Below are 6,273 nucleotides of genomic sequence, written 5' to 3' on the forward strand. Positions count from 1 at the left end.
CTATTCAGCTGATTGTGGCTGACTTGTGAGTCTTGACACTTGCTGAAACAGTCCGTTCCATCTCAGAGCTGGACTCCACTGCTGATTCAGTTCTGGAAACAATAGTGTGCTGTTCAGATGTTAGGAAGCTGGGCCAAGTGGGAAGGGCCAGACAAGTGTAGTAGGCAGCAATGAGGCGGCAAATCCTAGAAGACACTGAGAATGGAGGCAGGCTGTGGGGCAGACAGGGGCAGAAAAAGGAATAAAATCCAACTACTCAGCTCTGGGGAGGAGGAGATGGACAGCAGGAAGTGTAGCAGACAAATCGGGATCTGTGCAGCCAGGTCCTAAGCAGCTTAGTGAAGTCGGACACCAAGACCAGCGCGCTCAGGCAGGTGGGCAGGGCACAGCTGTGAGGCTGAAGGAGCAGCAGCAATGAAACATCTGAGTTGACATATGGAGAGTGTTGCCATCTATAATCCATAGTCCAGGAAATCTGGAAGTTTTGCATGGGAGGTGTCCACCAACTATAGGTAAGAAGAATAATAACTCAAGTCCAAGTTACCAGAGAGAGACTGAGTTTCAGAGACTAAGTCCCACCTGGAGAGCAAGCTAATAAAAACTCCAAGAGGGAGCTGAAGTCTAGTCCCAGAGTGTTCTAGTGGTGCTGCTTCAATGATCTTGCCTCGGATTCCTCCAAATGAGAGATTTTGACCTCATCAGTGCTTCCAGGCCTAGGCACTTCTTTTTCTTCTAGTTCATCCAATGAGACACCAGCAAGAATTGATTGCTGTCGCAGCCAGTATGTCAGAGGCAGGGATGTGGACCTGAGGCTTGTGGGAGGCCGTGGAAGTAAAAGGGCAGTGCAGTTCTTGCTACGTTGCCTTGTTACATATCAAAGGGAGGTCGAGGCAGCGTGTTCCACTCATTGAGAAAGCTTCCTTGAATCTGTGCCAAAGCTAAGCCTGGCTGAGAGGAACAGAACAGCCACAGTCATCCAGAGATGAGTGGAAGCCTGGTTAAAATGTCAGCTGTGGCAGGAAAGAATTCGGAGTTTATCTGCAAGGGCTCGGACAGCCCATCCAAATGCCTTGTTTTGAGAACTGCTTGGCAAGGTTTTTAAAAAGAAAGCTTTCAAAGTACACACATCCATTTTTTTTTTCAAGTCTACTGAATTTGGACGAAATCTACAGTTGCTTACTAAACAGGGACTGTCACCTCCTCTTGGTTTTACGTTGGTTGGGATCCTGTCTAGAGACCACCCATCCTGTGTGACATCAACTATCTCTGGCTTGGTTCTTGGGTCACTTGTTCTTGTCCGTTGGACCAGCCCTGAAACCATCCAACTTAAATCACCTTAACTAACTACCTTCCGCACCCGCAGTTTAATTCCAGAGCACTACTGAAGACGATCCTCAATTACACGCATTGGTATGCTTACTGGAATATGACCTCTGACGTCATCCGGATCCTCAGGGCCACCCATTTTATGTGTCTCTTGTCAGCTACCTTAACCACAATATGTAGAATTAGACTCCTTACCTCTCAGGTTCTATTTTCCTTTCTCCTTAGAAAAGTTAAAATTGATCCTATTTTGAACACAGAGCAAGCTTAGTAGATGGTGTTGATTAATAGGGTTGAATGCATTCATTTTAAGAGTGGTTCCCTAAAATCATACAAAGAAACCTATAGAGTAAGTATTTTATAACAGTAGTATTTTGAAAGTCTAGGTATAAGAAAAAATATTTTATTTTTTCCCCCAAATGATAGTCAACATCAGAAGTTTAAAAGTTGTGTTTAAATTCTACCATAAGTTTTCCACTCATTCTTTTTTCTTTTTCTTTGTAGAATCTCATGGCTTTACCACCTACAATCGCAAATGTGCATTTCAAGTCTGGAGCCCTGTTCAGAACAGTGTGACTATGGGACCCCCCTTGAATGTCTTGTAGGCTCTATCTCCAATTAACCCTGTCCTTGTGGGGGAATTCTGTATTTAAGTGAATGATACCACAACCCAGTATTGAACCAACACCCAAATCTGGGTGTCGTTTCTTGTCATCAAGTGCAAACAATGCCTATCTTGCCATCTATATAGTTCTCTAATCTTTCCATTTGTTACCCTCCCCTACTTCCCTGCTACTACTCTAATTCAGGCCCACCCTCACCTGTAATATTGTAAGCACTTACCCTACATGGCCTCCCTGCCTCTAGACTTTTCTTCAGTCCAAATCATTCTTTTTTTTTTTGAACCTTGTTTTGTTTAAATTCCACTAGTTAACATATAGTATACCATTAGTTTCCAATATAGGGTTCACTTACTCATCCATTGCATATTACCACCCAGGGCTCATTATGTCCCCCTCCTTAATGCCCATCACCCAGCCACTTACCCTTTCCCCCCACTCCTCTCCCATCCTGTGACCCTCAGTTTCTTTCCTAGAATTAAGAGTATCTTATGTCACTCCAAACTATTCTTTAACGAGTCTTACTCCCCTCAACCCCATCACTACAGTCGCAGCCAGAATGACTTTTTAAAATGCAAACTTGATATCAGCCCTAAAATATGTCTTTTAATGTTCTCCCACTGTTTGGTTAGGATAAAAGTGCTTCAGTAGTATAGCTTACGCCTCCCCATGACCCGGACCCTACCTGTCTCCCCGGTACTTGTTCTGTCTCCCCCTACTTTTCTCCATTCCCTACAAGGTTATTCTGGTTATCTATTTGTTCTTAACTTCTACTAATTTCACAATAATCAAAGAACACCCTTGGTATGATTTCAATCCCTTCACATTTGTTTTGATTAGCTTTAAATCCCAACGTGTGGTCACCTGGGAGTAATATTTTATGTCACGTGAAAAGAATATATATCCTGTAATTCTGTCAGTGTTTCCTATAGTGTTTTTCTAAAGCTATGAATTGAGGTGCAACCGAATTCAGAATTATTATATTATCCTGGTAAGTTTATATCTTTTTCAATGTGAAACATTCACCTTTATCTCTAACAATGCTTCTTGCACCTAAAATTACTTTATCTGATAACATGGGGTACATTTTACCTTAAAATTATCCATGTCCTCACATTTAAAGTTAGTATCTTTTAAGTGATATAACCTGGAACTTTATTATTCAGTTTGGCCATCTTTTTCTTTCAGTTGCAATATTTGCTTTCACATTTAATGTAACTATGGGAATATTTGGGTTTAAGTCTGTCATCTTACTACATTTTCTATTTGTCCCACTTATTCCGTGTTCCTGCTTGGGTTCACATATGGCAGGATTCTGTGTTACAAGCAAAGCAAAATATGTTGAAAACATGTTAGTTATTGAATCTTATGCCAAACCCACATAAAATGTGTTTCAATGCTTGGCTTCTATAATTCCTTATTTTAGAAATGGTTTGCTTATAAGATAGATACTTTATCCTAATTCAAGTCATTGTAATCAAAAGCAAGTGAAGCAATTTGATTTCAGAGTAATTTTGTATTCATGATGTAAGGCAAATTATAGATGTAATAGATGTACTAGACTCATAAAATGAAAGAGTTCTGTCTTTATGATTATTATAGGGTATTTTTTTTTACATTTTTTTCACTTTTGTTACTAAGAACTTTATGGGAATATATACTTTGGAATAATGAAATAATATGTTAAACATCCTTCCCAAGAGCCAGACTTTTTCAGGACAACATAATTGAGGGGTCTGTCTGTGAATGTTGGGCAGCTTTATAAAATTTCTAAAAGCCAATACCAACCTAAAGTCAAAGTCTATGGTCACAATTTGATAGGGAAGGAGAAAAGAAAAACACATTTATCATTGTAATTTTGTTGTAAACAATTCAATTGAAGAGAATCCATTCTCAAAGAACATAAAAATGAGTCAGAAAGATAGTTGGGTTATATCAAGCAAGGGAAAAGCAAAAGGACATCATTGCATCTTTATGAGATGGCTTGAAAAAAAAACCCCATAACATCCAAAGTATCCCCAAATCAGATATTCCAAATTTCAGTAAACTCTTTTATTTTTAAATTTCAGTAAACTCTTAAAAAAGAACAAGATGAAAGAAAAGAAGAGGGAAAGAAGAAAACCTTTATATTCGTAGAAAAGCGTTAAAATGCTGAGAGTTGGCTGTCAATAAGCCAGAGTGGTGGCCAAGTAAATGACATTATTTAACTAAGCACCATGTGTAGTGGGGAGCCTACTTAGGTAAAGGGGTTTGGTAGTCATTGAAGAACGCTTGGCTTCCAGTTTTAAAGAACTTACAGGGGGAAGTAATGTTCTCAGTGACTGAAAAAAAAATAATAAAAAGGACATCTTCAGTGCCTGTATCTTCAGAAAGCTGTTAAAAATTTGACTCTAGGAAGTCTGTATGAATGCAGAAATGTTTTCACTGCTTCCCTACTTTCTCTTGAATTCCTATTCCTTTTAGTATCAAGTAGTTCCCTCCTCAGTGCCCGTCACCGAGTCACGCCATCCCCCTCCCACCTCCCCTTCCTCAACCCTTTGTCTGTTTCTCAGAGTCAGGAGTCTCTCATGGTTTACTCCCTCTCTAATTTTTCCCACTCAATTCCCCTCCTTTCCCTTATAATCTCTTTCACTATCTCTTTTATTCCCCATATGAGTGAAACCATATGATGATCGTCCTTCTCCAATTGACTTACTTCACTCAGCATAACACCCTCCAGTTCCAACCACATCGAAGCAAATGGTGGGTATCCATCCTTTCTAATGGGTGAGTAATATTCCACTGTCGATATAGACCAATCTTCTTGTTATACTATATGTTGGCAAATTGAACTTCAATAAAAACAAATGAAAAAAAATAAAAATAAATAAAAATAAAAAAAATAGTATCAAATGGTTCCTTTTGGAAATTGTGCTGAAACCACAAATTTGCTACATTTTTCAGCATTCATGGAAATTTAAAATCTTACCGGATGGTGATTTCTTCACCAAGAATCACATTTGTTTGTTTGTTTGTTTGTTTTCACAGCAGGAGTGTTTCTGCATGTGGAACACTAACCCTGGGAACCACAAAGCCAGGTTGTGTTGGGCCTCAGCCCAGCCCCCCCTTAGCTTACACCCTCTCTAGTTGGGTGACTGGCTGTGCCGGCTCCCTGTCCTCCCGGCACCCACTATTTATATTTATGCCTTAGCAGAAATTACAAATCGCTACATGCCAGAGACCTGTGGAAATGCCAAAACTATGAAACTATAAATGTTAAGACTGCAAATGCCAAAAGCATTTTTCCCCTTAGAAGTCTAATTTCTAAAGCTGAAAGCAACTGGATGATACGGCATCAAGTACACATTCCCACTGGTTCTGGATTTTAGCCAACATATCTTATTAAAAATATATTCCAAGAGACTGTGTCAACTGTTTTTATAATGGTGTCACATGGCTTTCGAGAAGGCGGTTAAAAAACAAGGTGTGTTCGGAGCATCTTAAAAACCTCCTCCTCAGCCCTAGAGTGTATCTCATAATAGCGAAACAATCCAGAAATCATATCCAAGAGTCTGCAAGTATTGTCAAAAGTATTAATAATGCTGCCGTGTTGCTCATTGTATTCATAACCTTGGCATGCAGGCCTTGTTATTTTTTAAGGTAAATTCCTTGGCCTACTGGCATAATATTCAATCCACTTAAAAAAAATTAAAACGTATTGCCCGATAGCATAATTAGTGATTTCCTAACTTGCCTGTAAATATATGTAGGCTGGGTCAAGGATAGTAGTCAGAGTCATAAAAAGGCTTTTAATTTTTAGACTTCAAGTCCATTCCCTAGAACGAAGTTTTCTCCCAAGAGAAGTTGAAGATTGGCCGGTAGGATAAAAATCTCTAGGTTGGAGAATCTGGAGACAGACTCAAATCCTGAATCTGGTAGTCATTAATTGCAGAAACTTGGGAAAGTCATATACTCTGTTTGAGCCCCAGTCTCACACCTAAAATTACGTGGTGGAACCAGACGACTTCCCCGGTTCTATTTTGGCTTTGCAATTCTATGATGGAAGTGGGAAATTCAAAAGGTCAATACGGACATTTACTTTCTCTGAAATCTAACTCTGTTCCTCACTTTACTGTCTGTTAAGCTTGAAATGTCAGGGGTGTCCTTCAGTTTCAATTTCCTAAATAACAATGAATTTCCTGGATTAATTCCTTACGTAAATATAAATTAATAAACGCTCAGGACTTGGGTCTTGCAAGGATGCATAAGGCCCCATTTCCACCCTGCAGAAACGCAGCCAGGCGTGAAAAGAAACCATTGCACAAATGGCCAGCAGGCAGGGTTGGATAAG

Source organism: Vulpes vulpes, chromosome 2 (genome assembly GCF_048418805.1).
Source record: "Vulpes vulpes isolate BD-2025 chromosome 2, VulVul3, whole genome shotgun sequence".
Classification (NCBI taxonomy): Eukaryota; Metazoa; Chordata; class Mammalia; order Carnivora; family Canidae; genus Vulpes; species Vulpes vulpes.